Below are 15,374 nucleotides of genomic sequence, written 5' to 3' on the forward strand. Positions count from 1 at the left end.
GAATATTCTAGTCTCTTGTTGTGGGTATCTAAGGTTGAAGGTCCAGGCAGTACATATCAGGTCACACTCTTGGCCCTCTCCTACCTCATGAGTCATGGTGACTGAGTAAAAAAACATTCCTAAATCAAACATTTACTTAATCATATTGGTAAAGGCAAAATAATCTCAAATGCCCTGTGTCTGTGATCTATTGTTTATTCAACTCTATAGAGTACAGTGTGTTTCTACTTTTTATTATCTTGTTTTGGTCATGTTAGTCGGCACCAATTTTAATATGTTAATGAAAGGTTTTTGATTAAAGGAAAGTGCCCTCTCTAAATCACTTCGATTGAGTAATATGATTTTTCACCCAAAGATTTATTTAGCGAAGCCCACATGCATATGGGTGTGATACTCTAGTAGGGGAAATTGACTTGGGCACAGGCCACTTGACATTCTTCAGTCAGAACACTATTCAATTGCCAAATTAAATCTTGAGATAAATTGAATTTAACGCTGTCCTTCCCAAACAAACTTTCTGAGGAATGCAGTTCCAAGTAACTGTGAGAAAAAACAGATACAGCCATGAACGTCATGCACACTCCCTCATGTCATGCTTAATCATGCAAATAATCTAGTGAATATTTTGAAAACACAAATAAATGCACTGTACGTTCATTGTGTGCACTCACACTTACTCATAAATTGTATGTACTCACACGTATACAAGTAGACACTCGAGTACACTGGCATACCAGAGACCCCTGCACCGGGCCCCCGAGCCTCCTAGGGCCCAACCCTCTTCCCGAATAAGAGTCTTACTTCGCAACATTTGTAGTCTTTCAACAAGCCGACAGCTCTGCGAACTTCATAACAACAAAAAAGTTTAATCGGTTAGAAAATAATCTATTATTTGAATCCCCATTTGGGTTTTATGCTTGATTATAGGTAAGCTTATGATTTTTAGACAGTGGTGGGTTGTTGTGTTGATCTCTCTTTGCGTTGTGGGTGCACGAGAAATCAATGTTTGGGTCCAATCAATGTTTTTGTTGTTGGGGGGAGGCCTTGGGATTCACGCTTTTATCCAAAGCGACAATAAGTACATTTGTCTAAAGTAAGTGAATCAACTATACATCAGTTATCGTAAGTAAAACTTTGATAAGAACAAGTCCCATCAGCAGTCACAGTGCTAGAGAAAAGAAGAAAACAAGTTGTTAGGGTTTTTCTAAGTGTTTTTTCACAGGTAACGTAAAGTTCAGGTAATGTACAATAGGGTGTTAGGAGGTGGAGAGGTCTGAGGAGGAGGAGCCTAGGTGTAGCCTAGAGTGATTAGTATATAGTCTACGTAGAAGATGGGTAGTGACTCTGCCGTCCTGACAGTGGTGGGAAGCTTATTCCAAGACAGAGAAGAGCCGCGACTGAGCAGAGCGACCACTCCATAGAGATGGCGGTGCCAAGCAGCCAAGCAGAGGTGGAAGAACGGAGCTATCGGGCTGGGGTTTGGGGACTGACCATTGAGGGGTGGGCTGTGACCTTAACTGGCCATGTTGCGGTACACCAGTGGTCGAGTATACAATCACACAAGACGCAAAAACAAATTTAAAAACAAGTTAAGCTCACAAATGGAGGCAGAGGGGTTAGCATAACAGGGAGAGAGATGGGGGAAGATAAATGATTTTGGCAGCAATCTTGAGTTCTGTCTGTTCTTGTGTTTGGAGCTTCAAATGCCAAGACAACTGGAGTTCAACAGTCTTTGACCCCCAATCACTCATATGTACGAGATTAAAACTGGAAAGCCTGTATAGTATGCAAAGTCCATTATACAGTTCTGGGCCTAGAAAAGGCAAGGCAAGGTAGGTACTGTGTTTGTATTTTTTCTTCATCCTTTTAGGCCTGGAAATGAATATTTCAATATACTCAATTAGCCCCATGCCCAATAGTGGGGAAAACTAGGGAATCTCCATCTGCCTAGTATAATGCATTATACTGATCATACTAATTCCCCATTAGGACAGGGTGCATGTTAGGGTTAGCATGTTACTACTCATGGACATGTGGACTTAGGGTGGAGGATCAGGGGGGGAGGGGGACGCCCATGTGCCAAAATTAAGTATCTGGTCTAGCCAAGTCTGTAAGTCTAGCTCCAGGCAGCTGCTGGACTCCCAAAAGTCACTCAGTGGGGTGATTTAGTAAAGATACTGAGAATGGAGGGAGGGGCTGGTCTGCAATGGAAGACATCCTGCTGGGCCATGGGAGGTAAGGTGTTGACACAGTCCTAATGAGTTACTTAGCTATGATTAATAAGTCAACCCCTGCCAGGATCTTTAAGAAGGAGGGGCAGGGAGGGGGTTGGGAGGAGGGGCAGGGAGGGGACGGGATGAGTCAGGTCCCCACAATAACACACATATGCATATTCATCATTCATACACACTCACATGCACGCACACATGTGCACGCGCGCACACACACACACACACACACACACACACACACACACTATTTATAACCAACAATTTGCTCAACCTTTGAATCATTCATTGTAGGATTGAACATCTATTAGAACATCACAGCATGTAATAGAAATAGCAGCCACCGAATCTACGAATAGACCAACAATTAATAACCAGAAAATTCAATCATACTGGTCATTCCTTCCCGTGATACATCATGTGCAGAGTAAGCTGTGCTCAATTAGGCTTTGTTATGTTTTAATTAGGTTTTCTGTTTTGTTCTTCTGTGTCTCTGCTCTGCTGTTGCTTTTCTTGGCAACATGGTATCATTACGAAACGTCCTTATACTACAACAAGGCAATGTCTTATTTGGTCAAAATAGGCTAGAGGACATCTAGGGAATCTCCCTTTTTGTCAAAATAGAAGACCTGTAGATAATAAAAGAAACAACGTTAGCGTGGTGGTTAGACAGTATTACGCATTAACTTTGAGTGGTTAAAACAAAGCACTTTTGTCAAAATTGTCCCAAAGCAGATCCGAACCTGTGAAGTTCAGGATTGGTTACATGCTCACCATCCCCCCCAACCTGCAACCTACCAAAATATCATCGCTATAACAATTACATCTTACAATGTGAAAAATAGGATTCTTCCTTTTGTATCAATAGCTATGGGAATTAAGTCTTATAATATGACGAATAGGAAAAGTGCGTGAACATCAATATTTGCACGTGCAGGTTATTATACAGGGCTGTTCCTGGACCTGTCTCGTCCAGCCTATTTTCAAGAGTTTGCTGATGGAGTATAGCACACTCTGTAGGCCAGGTGATTGTTTACACGCAAAAATGTGTAACTGCTCTGTCAAGTTTTGTATTTAGTATTTATTGGTATGCAGAGAAAGAGGGAAATAAATATAGTAAAATAAATATTACTACAGGTGTATTTACGTAAGAGGCTGGAGGAAGAAGTAGCTAACCACTGATACAGCTCAGGTATGATTTTGTAATCATCATGATCTTTGAGGTTGGTGAATTTGATTGGAGAAAGGGTTATCTTGTTGCTGATTCAGGGCAGATTTTTAAAAAGAAAGAATGCTGCCATCTACTGGAGTGTTACCCTTATATGTAAGAACATAAGAGACCTCTCAATTTGGAAATTTGTTAACTTAGTAACCATCATCATCTTCAGTTTAGATACAAATGCTCTGCATGTAGGCATTACATCAATTAGTCAATTTGCTCAGTTGAGGGTACCAACTGACTGTCACCCATGTTAAAGTTTCAAATTTTTTCATGAAACTGTCAAACAACTTCAGATACAAAATACATACACACTGACCTAGAGTAGACATACAGTATAACACTGCAGAAAATGTTATAAATAAGGGGAACATTGCTTTATGTGTGAGTAGTCAACACAGACACAAGGGGGCGCTTTTGGACAAGAAACCTAGTATGTGAACCAAGAGGAATTGGAAACCAACTTGTGTTTCAATGAACTGCTACATTGAGGCAGAATAAACATCATACTAACAGGACTGGCTACCTCCCAGACCAGGCACCAGCCATCCCTGACTAGCTCAGGGTATACCTGCTATAGGGAGCATCTCTCCCGATGCTAGGGCATTGAGGGAGGCTACATATTGCTAGGAGAAGTAGCCAGCGCTACCCAGACCACTTCCAGAGTGACTATATCCATCTATTCATTTGTTATTACTGTTGGAGGAACCAATTTCCTGCAACATGGTATATGAACTGGGAGCAGGATTGCTGGAAACTGTCCAAAGCTTTTATAAGCAGGGATGTCACTATTTGAAGCATGGCTGAGAGATACTGACCTAGTGGGCTTATGGGTGATCTTGTTCCCAGACACTTCTGCCCAAATGTGCGTAAGGTTTGGTGTACCAACGCGTCAGACTTGGCCTTTATTAAGCCAGTAGAAAGACCGTCGAAAACAGACAGCACATAGCCATTGGCTCTACTTCGCATCAATCATCTCCCACAGCCCCCCCCCCCCCCCCCCCCCGTGCTTGACTACCACACGTTTCTGATATGGAGCTATGCCTCACAGCCATGTGATTCGCTGAAATCAAATAATAACAAATACTTATATGCGCTGTGCACAATAGCCTGGGGATGAGGTTAGCTTATGGACCTTGAAAACCACCGGTACACCCTGACTTAATATGGCCCTGTCCTGCATTGACTTGTGAGCCACAAACATATGACTCAGCATCAGGCGTGTGTGGAGCCAACTCACTTGCAGCTGCTGGAGGCAACATTTCTATCCATTTACAGAGGCAGGGTTGGCGGGGGAAGAGCTCGCCAGAGCAATGTTATAACCCATAGAGACCACTATGAGTAAGAACAGGTTCTTCAGGCTGGGGCTAGTAGTGGTTGGAAGAGTATTCTGTCTGGGCAGAGCCATACATGGAGGTACACTAGTGGAGGCTGTTGGAGGTAGAAATCGGAAGGCAGGCTCATTGTAATGCATGGAATGGAATGAGGAGTGGTATCAAACACTGTAATGCATGGAATGGAATGAGGAGTGGTATCAATTCCTCATTCCATTCCATGTATTACAATGGGCCCATCCTCCGATTTCTACCTCCACAAGCCTCCCCGGAGGTACACAGTAGCTCCCACCCTGTCCAGAACCCTTATGGTCATGTTTAATGCTGTAGCCAGGGTGCCAGTCTAGACATAACTTCAATGATGTCACACCAATCGAAACCTAGATCATATGCTCAGCATCAGTTCAGAATACATTCAGTGACATATGTTGCAATTGGCTTGAAAAACAACCAACCAACGCACAGCATAACTGTCCCATTCAACCATATACAGTATCCCAAACAACCTCAAACCAGCCTACCAATAAACCTTTGTTTGATTCAGGGAATCTGACTTTACTGCATAACGCTTATACCACTTTTAATTATTAGTGTCAATTCATAGAGTGTTGCACCCCTTAGTATTTGCCATTCTAAGTGCAAGTAAGCCAGTGAGGATGCTGCTGAACAAGAACATTAGCATTGAAAAGGAGATTGCAATGCTCCTAAATGAAACTATATCAGAAATTGCAACAACACAATCATCTATCAGTATTTTGTGCATCTTTATTTTTTATAAGGGCCTCAATTTGCATGTGAAAAAATTGGTAAAATTGAGGCAAAGTCGTCCATCTTTACCTTAATTTTTGTAATAAACACAATGAGAATAGTCCAGTGGGAGTTTTGAATACTGCATCTAGCGTTTCTATAACATGCAATGCATTTTCAGAGAGTTTCAAAAACTCAGATTGAAAAATTACAGTTTTCTCAAAACCAACACAATCAGTAGGGTATTGTGAGTATTGAGCTGTAAGGTTTTTTTTTGCTCTTCTCCGCACCATTTACTGAATCAAATTGGGGACCTCAAGTGTTTCCTATTGTGTTTTATGTCTGTCTCTGAAAGGTCCCACCTTACCATTCAGATCACAGAACATCATACATTAAGTATAGTAATTTCTGAGATTTAGGGCTTTTATCCAGCAAGTTAATATGAATTTAATTATTAGCCTCAAAAGAGCAGTCAATTATTAATCATAGGGCATGATTCTATTTATTAAAGAACACACCTAAAAGAGAGAGAGATTGCACTAATAGCCTCTTTAGTCAATTCCCTTTAACAAAGTCTATCTGTTGGTTCCCTGTTGAACAATAGGAACCACTCATTAAGGAGAAAGCCTTAAGTCTCAGTCTAATTGAGCTATTGAGCAATTAGTTGTCATTTTGTCATGGCTGGATGTAATGTAATGTAAATGTAAAATGTAATGTAAATGGCTGGATCTAATAGTTTACATTAAAATCAATTCATTATGCCTACATGCATTGAATTATTGCCATGTGTATTTACTTTGTGGTGTTAAATGGAGCATGTAATGCAATTATTCACTTCTAAAGAGCCGAAGCCAAGCTAGTATATTAAAAGAAATAGAGGGTCAGCTGACGAATAGAGTAACTATTGTTCTTGAATTTGACAGACAGCCAGGTTTAAGTAGTGGAAGTAAGCTATGCCATTGTGACCAGTGACATCACTCCACCTTCAACTGTCTCCCACAAATACCTCACCCCTCCTGGATTAGTGGGACTGGGGGCATTGTGTGCTGAATTCCAATCAGCCCCGCCCCCTTAGCTACCCCCTTGCCACTCTTGTAAGGGAGGCTGGAGGAGGTAGAAATCGGAGGATGGGCTCATTGTAATGCATGGAATGGAATGATGAATGGTATCAAACACACATGTTGTGTGTCCTCCGATTTCTACCTCCACTAGCCTCCCCTGCTCTGAAAGGATTGGCAGGGTAAAGGCAATATGGTTGTGTGGGGCAGGAGGCTTGGTGGGACATTTACCTATCCAGTCCTTCCAGATCTGAGTGGCTAGGCGGCAGGGGAGAGGGGCAGCTTTGGAATTCATCAGTATTTCAACTGGACTCTCCTATAGGCTATGGGTGAACTCTTTCAAGAATAGAAAATTACCCTGTACTCTGTGTTTCTTCTTCTTCCCCTTTGGATATTAGTCTGAGGCAGGGGAGGAAATGTGTCTACTGTTAACTGCTATTTAGCTCCCTGCTCAGTATTGGCAAAGGGTGTTTAAAAGGTGCACAGTTTGAGATCTTCATGAATCTCTGTTCTGAGAGGATTATCCTACTGGTGTGGAGGTATTTTAAGCTGGAGAACCACTGATAGTTCACACAAACTTGCACAAGCAATTAAGCCTTCCTCCTCAACCCAAATGTGTTAAAATATGTTTTATTTATAACCCCACTCCCCAAAAGGCAACTTTTAAAACAAGACTCAAACCCACCAGTAACTTCTGAGGCTAGATTCACTAATGAATAGGAGAAGAGAGACTCAGTGACCATGTGACATATTGCTTTGTCCCCTCTCTCTCCATCATTGGCAAGAGGCGGCAAACACAGCCGCACCCCCCGCGAGCTTGCCAGGGCATCGGATCCAGCCCCGGTTCAGCATGCCTAGGCGGTGGTGACGTCACCAGTGGGACGAGTGAGGTGGAGGCAGTGTTCCTGCTAGAGGGGGGGAGAGAATAAGCAACAAGAACAAACCGGGTGGAATAGCCGGGGAAAAGGGAGAGAACACACCGAACAAGACGCTTAATTTACTTGGCTTTTATTTTAGCGGCGCCTTTGCTCATTCGGCTTGCAATTAGGTCGAATTTCGTGTATCTGTGTGGCTCCCTGTTGCCCATTCTTGTTGGAGTGAACACCAAGGTAAGAGGAAAAATCCGACAGTGCAAAGTTGGTGTGGTCTACCGTGCGCTGCTGTTGCGTTTGAAATGTCGTCGTCGGTGTATTTTCATTTTACCATAGCCCGTATCACACGAACAATGTCAAGTCATAACTGTATCGTAGACAATGCAAAGCATTATCGTTTGGTACAAAGGCCTAGATCTCAGCTATAATAGCCTATCTATGTTGTCAGGACCAGACCGTCTCACTTTCTGATTCTTTCGCGCACAGGGTCTTTGTCCGCCCAGCGGCGGTGCATCTGTGTTTTAATGCGTATTATAACAACAGTTTAATATTTAGGTTCGCAGAAGTCAGAGTATGACCTACGCTCTGTTTATTTATTTTAAGAAGTGTAGCCTATTAGTTAAAATAAGTGGCTTGTACAGCCTATCGGTTTATCTAACCTATGACTCATTCATTCAAATCGCTTAGGTTTTTGGTATGATTTTTGGTATGAGCATTGCATATACTAATGTTTATCCCACTGTTCTGCTCACATACTTGGATATCCATTTACTCAATGTTGTTTTGTTTTCCTTTCATGTTAGGAATTTCTGTCAGCCTACAGCTTTTGCCACAAATGGCGACACAGTAGACCTAACATCATTGGCATAGCAAACTGTTAATGTCAGAGATCATCCCGCACGAATCATTTGCTCATATTCATATGCGTCGCTACAGAGTTGGTTGCTACGATGTTTCACTTAACCGCAGCTCGATACTAATGTAAAGTTACAAAGAGAAACTATGAATTTCTGCTTTCGATCACTGCTCCTCAGTGGATTGGACACATCGTGGAAAGCTATTTGTTGCCAGAATTATTATTGTCTCTCACCTTCCAATTCAGGCCTGTATAGGCGATTTTTTTTTTAACTTTACTCTGAATTGTTCATTATGCAGACTTCTTTCACAATCAGAAGAGCGGAACAAAAAATCTGTCCTAAATCCTGCCATTTGCATCATAGTCCTACTTGTTCTTAATGGGTGGTGTGAAGTGTAGGATACTGTTTCAACATGAAAATAGAAACATCAAAGCGTTAATCAATGTTATTGTTAATTGTTAGATAATGTTATTTAGATTTAGATTTATGGTATTTAGCAGACACCTTTATCCGACTTACAACAAATACATTTGTCTAAGTAAGTGAATCATCTATCCATCAGTCATCTTAAGAAAAAATAATCTATGCTAGGACCAGGGCTATTGGCAGTCACAATGCTAGAAGAAGGAAGAATTACTTTAAAAAAAAAAACTATTCATTTATTTACAGTAGAGAAACTGTACAGGAGGGTAGTGGGGATGAAGGAGGGACAGTTAAGATGTAGCCTGAAGAGATGGGTCTTCAATCTACGGCGGAAGATATGTAGTGACTCTGCAGTCCTGACAGCAGTGGGAAGCTCGTTCCACCAGCAGGGCGCTAGGACAGTGAAAAGCTGTCACCGAGTAGCACGGCGGCTGCATCCACGTAGAGGCGGCGGTGCCAAGTGGCCATCTGAGGTGGAAGAGCGGAGTGATCGGGCAGGGGTTTTGGGGCTGACCATTGCTTGCAAGTACAGAGGAGCTGTTCCCTTTGCCGCCCGGTAGGCGAACACCAGGGTCTTGAATCTGATGCGAGCTGCTACCGGGAGCCAGTCCAGGGTGCGAAGGAGGGGGGTGACACGGGAGAATTTGGGGAGATTGAACACCAGACGCGTGGCAGCATTCTGGATGAGCTGCAGAGGTGTGATGGCGGAGGCGGGGAGCCTGGCCAAGAGTGTGTTGCAGTAGTCAAGGCGATAGATCACAAGTGTCTGGACCAAGTTTTGCTGCTTCTCTGGTGAGGAATGGACGTATCCTTCTGATGTTGTAGAGGAAGAATCTATAGGAGTTTGCTGTCGCTGTGATGTTCGCTGCACAGGATAAGTGGTTGTCAAGGATCACCGCAAGGTTCTTGGCTGTCTGGGAGGAGGTCACAGTAGAGTTCACAGTAGAAATCTTGGAGAGGGCAGGCTTTCTCTGGGAGGAAGAGCATTTTGGTCTTGTTAAGGTTGAGCTTGAGATGGTGGGCTGACATCCAAGTGGAAATGTCTGCAAGACATGCAGACACACGTGTTGCCACCTGTGTTATGTGCTTTAGAACCGCTTTCTTTCACCCTCCTGCATTATATAATCCTATTGGGATTCTAAACGTGTGAAGTGGCTTGAGTCGAGGGATACTTTATTGTCAGTAATCCTATTTAAGACACATTATGCAGCAAATGTCATGTAAATGCCAGAACTAACACATTTAGCTCCAAGCTGTGGAGAGAGAATGAGTGAATGAGAGAGAGCATTTCACTGAATTACCCATTTTTAAGGAAGTGAAATACCTGTGCTTATCAGTGTTTCTGGGCTTATCAGCCTTGTGTGAGGAAGCTAAAAGGCTGGGACAGCCAGGCAGCCGTTCATGGGTCAGGTACAGTTCTATGCCGCACCTACGGATCTGACACACACCCACTGTTAAAATCACCATGGTAACACTGAGTTATGGGACAAGGTTCGCTTTGCAATGACAGGTATGCGGAATGCGGGGGTGGGCAGTCTCCGTAGGTTGGTTGTTGAACTTGATTTCATGAATGGATTCGTCTGGTTGTAGATGTCTATGTTGTGTGGCCTTAGAGCAAGCCCAGTCCCCTCAGTGTGGACGCTGCAGCTTGTGCTCTTTTGTGGGGATGAAATGTGGCCTCCAGAAGAGACGTCAGTAACACCCACACACTCAAACTCAGCAGACAGCCTTAAACTCCTAAGCTTGGAAATAATGGTGCACGCTGCCCAGTCATTGACATTGAGCTGCTGACAGTAGAAATCCAAAGTCCCTTGACGGGACAGAACATGTAGGCAATGGTTTTTATAAGTCATGCTTTTCTATGGCTGACTTGACCATGTGAGAAAAGCTGACGCAGGTGTCTTGAACTCAATCACGTTGACTAACTTTCTAAGTCTGTCTTGCCAATGGAAATTACTGGGTGTTGCATTTTCCAGCTACACTGCAGTTTTATATCACATATGGGACAGTGATCTCTTTGGTTTTGGCTTGCAGATAGTGGTCGTTAAATGTCCTGGGCCCAGTATTTCAACACTTTTAATCTGGATCAGAATGATCTGGATTCTTCTTTGCCATCCAGGATAAGGTCGAGCTTGCCGATTTCCCCTATATGACTCAAAATCTGCCAGATAGATCTGATCCTGGATAAATACTGGACCACAGGTATTATTAAGTAGATAACCACAGCCCACCAGCCTGCTCCACTGTATGGTATGTACACATGGTGGTTGTGTACCAGTCTCTAGCTGGTAAACACTGAGCTAGAAAGAGCTTCCTGCTTGCATTGTGTCTTTGCAGAAGAGTGTACAGTACTACTCCAGTGTGCAGGAAGATCCAGTGCCTGTCAATGTCTGTGTGAGGAAGACTAGGGCTTCTGTTGTGATTTGAGGTTTAGATCGCTTGGCTCCCTTGATTATTCTTGTCCCGACAGGCTCCGATCAGAATCAAGCTCATACGGTTCCCAGATAACATGATGACTGAAATGTATGACATTTGCCACAGCTTTGTAGACTAGACTAGGTCCAATGCATCCCTACTTGAGGGGAAATGGATACTCAAAGGATATGGATTTTTAAAGAAGTCTTTGGTGTCTGTAACCATTCTCTAATTGTTTGCATGTATTAGAATCGCATTTTAATATTGAACGAATTTGAGTGCAGCATGTACTTCTGCATGTGTCGATGGTGGTGGTATAACTGCTCTCGAGCTGAGTGTGATCTCTGCTCAGCCTACCTAACAGTTCCTCTGTGTGTCTTGGAAACTGACCTGACTAAACTTCTATGTCTCTATAAAAAGGCTGTAATTATAGTGTTTGGCGGAGCCTTGTAAGCACATAGCCCATCCCTTGATATTTAGCGGTTTCTCATTCCACTTAAAACTATAGTTGTATCACATGTTTGCGGCCCATTTTACATTGCTGACTGGGCTTTGGATGAAAAAGAACACGTGTAACGTACACATTTATAGCTAGATGACAAACTGTGACTTCCGTACTGTTTCTATAACCCAAATGTATCTGGACCTCGTGTGACACGTGTGATTGGCGAAGCTCTGGCTCAGAATCAGAACACATGTCATCATGTTCTCAGTCCGTTGTCTGCTTCCCTTCAGTGAGAACTAGAGAGCTGCATCAAACGCCATGTTGGAAATTGTGTCAAAACTGTCTCTGTGGTTCAGACTGAGCTGTGTGTGTGTGTGTGTGTGTGTGTGTGACCGACCTGTCCCTCCCACTGCACATGTTAATCTCCACAAAAGCGGGAGCCATAAATGAGTGTAGTCCCAGATGGATGATCAGGGGACATGCCGAGATGGAGAGAAAGAGGAAAGACAGGGGGGAGAGGCCCAAAGGTTAGCTCATTGTTATTCTCTCTCTCTAATCATCTGTAATCTAGGGCAGGGCAGACATTAACCATGGTGGCAGACAGACACAGTAATGGGTCTGATAACACACCGTCACCCCCTGACCATATGAAGAGGATTTATCGAGGCCAGTGAGAGGATCCACAATAGTAACAACAATCAGCTGTTTTGTGGATGTGGGATAGGGTGTTGGTGAATGGATTTCAGTGTGTTAAAGACTGGCAACATCAATGAATGTGCCAAGTACTCTTTAGGGGATTTCACAGATTTACCTATTACCTATGAAAGGGATGAAATGGTAAGGAGACCTGGGCATAATACAGGATCTCAACCAGACTTTTAGTGGGAAGTCCTTAAGTAAATGTTCCCTGGGCATGGATTGTCCCTAAAGAACTGAGAGACGTTGTCCTTTGGCTGAACCTTAGGCCCTAACTCATTATTTGTTCCTCATCAATGTTCCATCCCTATATATGCTCCTTCACTCCCTCCCCCCATCACTCAGACTGTACCAGCTCTCTCTCTCCTTCCCTCCATCCCTCCCTCTCTCTCCTTCCCTCTCTCATGGCTCCAGCACTAGGATCCTTCCTCCTCAGCTGTCTATCACAACACTCAACCCCCTTTATCCTTCCCCACCTCGCTCCCTCTCTCTCCCTCCACCCTCTCATTCTCTCATTCTCTCACTCTGTGTCCAACAGTCTGTTGGCTCCAGTAGCCTCGTGTCCACCACTGGGCATCAGGCCTAATCCTGTTCTGGGATGGAGAGATGGGGGGAGAGAGAGGCTGGCTGGCTCTGACACACTATCTCTATGACACTGCCCTCACCCTATCCACAGGCCACAGTCCTGGCCTTTGATGGGAGGAGAAAGAGAGGGAGAGAGAGAGGCCGGGACAGAGAGAGAGAGAGAGCGAGAGAGAGAGCGAGAGAGAGAGCGAGAGAGAGAGAGAGAGGCAGAGAGAGAGAGGCAGAGAGAGAGAGATTCAGTGTTTTGAAGGAGATGTGGCCAAGAAAAGATTGAAGGATAATGAGACATTGGGAGAGTGGGAAGAAGAGAAACCGAGAGTTATCTTGGCTAAATAACATTAGTCAGTTTGGAACCATATATCTGTGAATGTTAGTGAAACATGGGCTGCAGATTCGCTATCTTCCACACAGTCAGTGACAGCTGAGATCCCAGACCCTCCACTGGAGTTGGACCAGAGGCAAGTCTGGGGGATTATTTTGGGGATTTTTAATTCACACAACCCCCCCCGCCCCTCCTCTTCCTGATGCCACCCACTATTCACCACCGGGAGAGACACAAGGGGCCATTAATTCATAAACAGCCTCAGAAGTGCTTGTTAGATAGTCATTAAGGGTGAAAATTGGCACTTTGAGTTGTGAAGCGAGACGCACTGATGGGCGAAACACAGCACCTCAGAGAGTGAGAGAGCAACGAACATCGACTCAGATCAGCTCCGCACACACACACACATACACAGCCTTCTGAAAGAGGCCGTTGTAAATAACTGCTCTGGGGCCTGGATTCACTTGCCTGGCTATCTGGTCACAAGATGTCTGCCTGGGGGGGGACATTCAGCATATGTTTTACCAACCTGTGTGTGTCTTTTCGCCTGCCTGCCATCAAACGTGTAGTCTACAATTTCCGAGCTTGAACCGAAGTGCAGCTAGACAACATCATTTAGATTCATGGAACTTGTTTGTTGGCACCCCCAACAACAGTCAGTGCCATTCAGTGGAAGTCATCTAAAAGTTCCAGTGAACTGGAACTCTTCCACATCCGCCTGTTCGTCATAGGGGCACCACCAGCAGTAGAAATTTGCTCCTGACAGATTAAACCCAATCAAACAGTGCAGCTGCCTGGGTCTCCATGGGTCGCGTTATGCTGTGATTTCCCCCTCTGCCTCCTGGTTTCGGTCATGTTCAGATAAGCTCCATGAATCCCCCATGAGAAGTCCAACCCCTGCAGAGCTGGGTTGCCATCACCCAAACCAAAGCATGGGAGGAGAGTTCAGGTTGAAGAGAGGGTGAAGGGCAGAGTGAGAGGTGGGGGTTGGGGAGGGGGGGTGAAGGCCCCATGGACACCCAGTGACTCATGTAAGTGGTGCACAGCATTTGTTAGTGGAGGCGTTGGCAGGCCCTTCATGCTCTAATTGATTTAATTAAGTGGCCATGGCTTCCCTTTGGCTCTGTAGACACACACACACACACACACACACACACACACAAATACTCTCTCACAACACCACACACACACACACACACACACACACAGGGGACAGTTATCTCGCCAAAAACACCAGAGTTTTTCTTATCTAAACGCCACAGAATGATCCTTGTTTAAAATCCCCCCTCAGAGGAGCATGACCCGTGTTACACACGCGTCCCTCTGCGGTTCAGCCTCATTAACACACACTCTCACTGCGCCTCCCAGAGCCTGCTGAGGGCACGGGCGCTCTAGTTAGAGCTCTGCACCATTTGGTGTGGGGTCTCGATGTGTGGGTGTTGTAGAATGTTCTAGTTGAATTCACTATGTGGGAGGTTTGTTTGAAGTGTATTTTTGTTTGAGGTGTTCGAGCGAATGTGTTCTGTAAAAAAAAGAGTACATCTGAATCCTACTTTTCCCGAAGAACCACTGTTCTCCGGTTGATATTGATGCAGAGTATTCCAATTTCTTAACCCAACGAACAAAACAGATTGTTCAGAGAGAGCATTTTCACGTCTTCATGTTTGTTGCGACACACGCTGGCGGAGGGACTATGAGATGGAATGTCACACCAGTGGAAACCTGCTGCACTCTCCCATGCCATTTCCCTCCAGGAATGAAACAGAGGTCAGACTGTCAATGCTATGGAGCAAGCAAACCAGACAAGACGCAACACAACCTGGTTCAGGAACATATCTGAGACAGGCCAGTTTTGGAGCTGACAGCTTCTACCGTTCTTTCCCACTCTCCTACATCATAAATAGTCATGTTTTCATATCACATTCTGTGTTGATATGCAGGGCTATGTTGTGTTGTGATGTTTCCCCCCCCCCTATCTGCTCTAGGGCATCCCCAAGTGATGAGGAATGGCTTCTCTTCCATCTTGTCTGAGTGTTTCACACCTGCCGTGTGTGTCCCACTTTCTCTGCTGGTAGATGTACATGGCTTCTTTCTCTCTTTCTCTCCTGTTCTATTCATCTGTCTCTTTTCCTGTCTCCTACCTCTTCTCACCAACCTCACTCTGCTCCATCCC

The 15,374-nt window shown here is 44.3% G+C and overlaps 1 protein-coding gene across 1 annotated transcript in view; it reads left to right on the top strand.

Moving 5' to 3' along the window:
• The first annotated feature begins 7,510 nt into the window (after nucleotides 1-7,510).
• The window catches only part of nck2a (NCK adaptor protein 2a), a 31,293-nt gene continuing 23,429 nt past the window's right edge, over nucleotides 7,511-15,374 (top strand). Inside the window, exon 1 of the mRNA XM_083681614.1 lies at nucleotides 7,511-7,695. The gene's annotated coding sequence lies outside the window, so the exon portion shown is untranslated. The remainder of the gene's footprint in view (nucleotides 7,696-15,374) is intronic.

This window comes from Argentina silus, assembly GCF_951799395.1.
Source record: "Argentina silus genome assembly, chromosome: 12".
Taxonomy (NCBI): domain Eukaryota; kingdom Metazoa; phylum Chordata; class Actinopteri; order Argentiniformes; family Argentinidae; genus Argentina; species Argentina silus.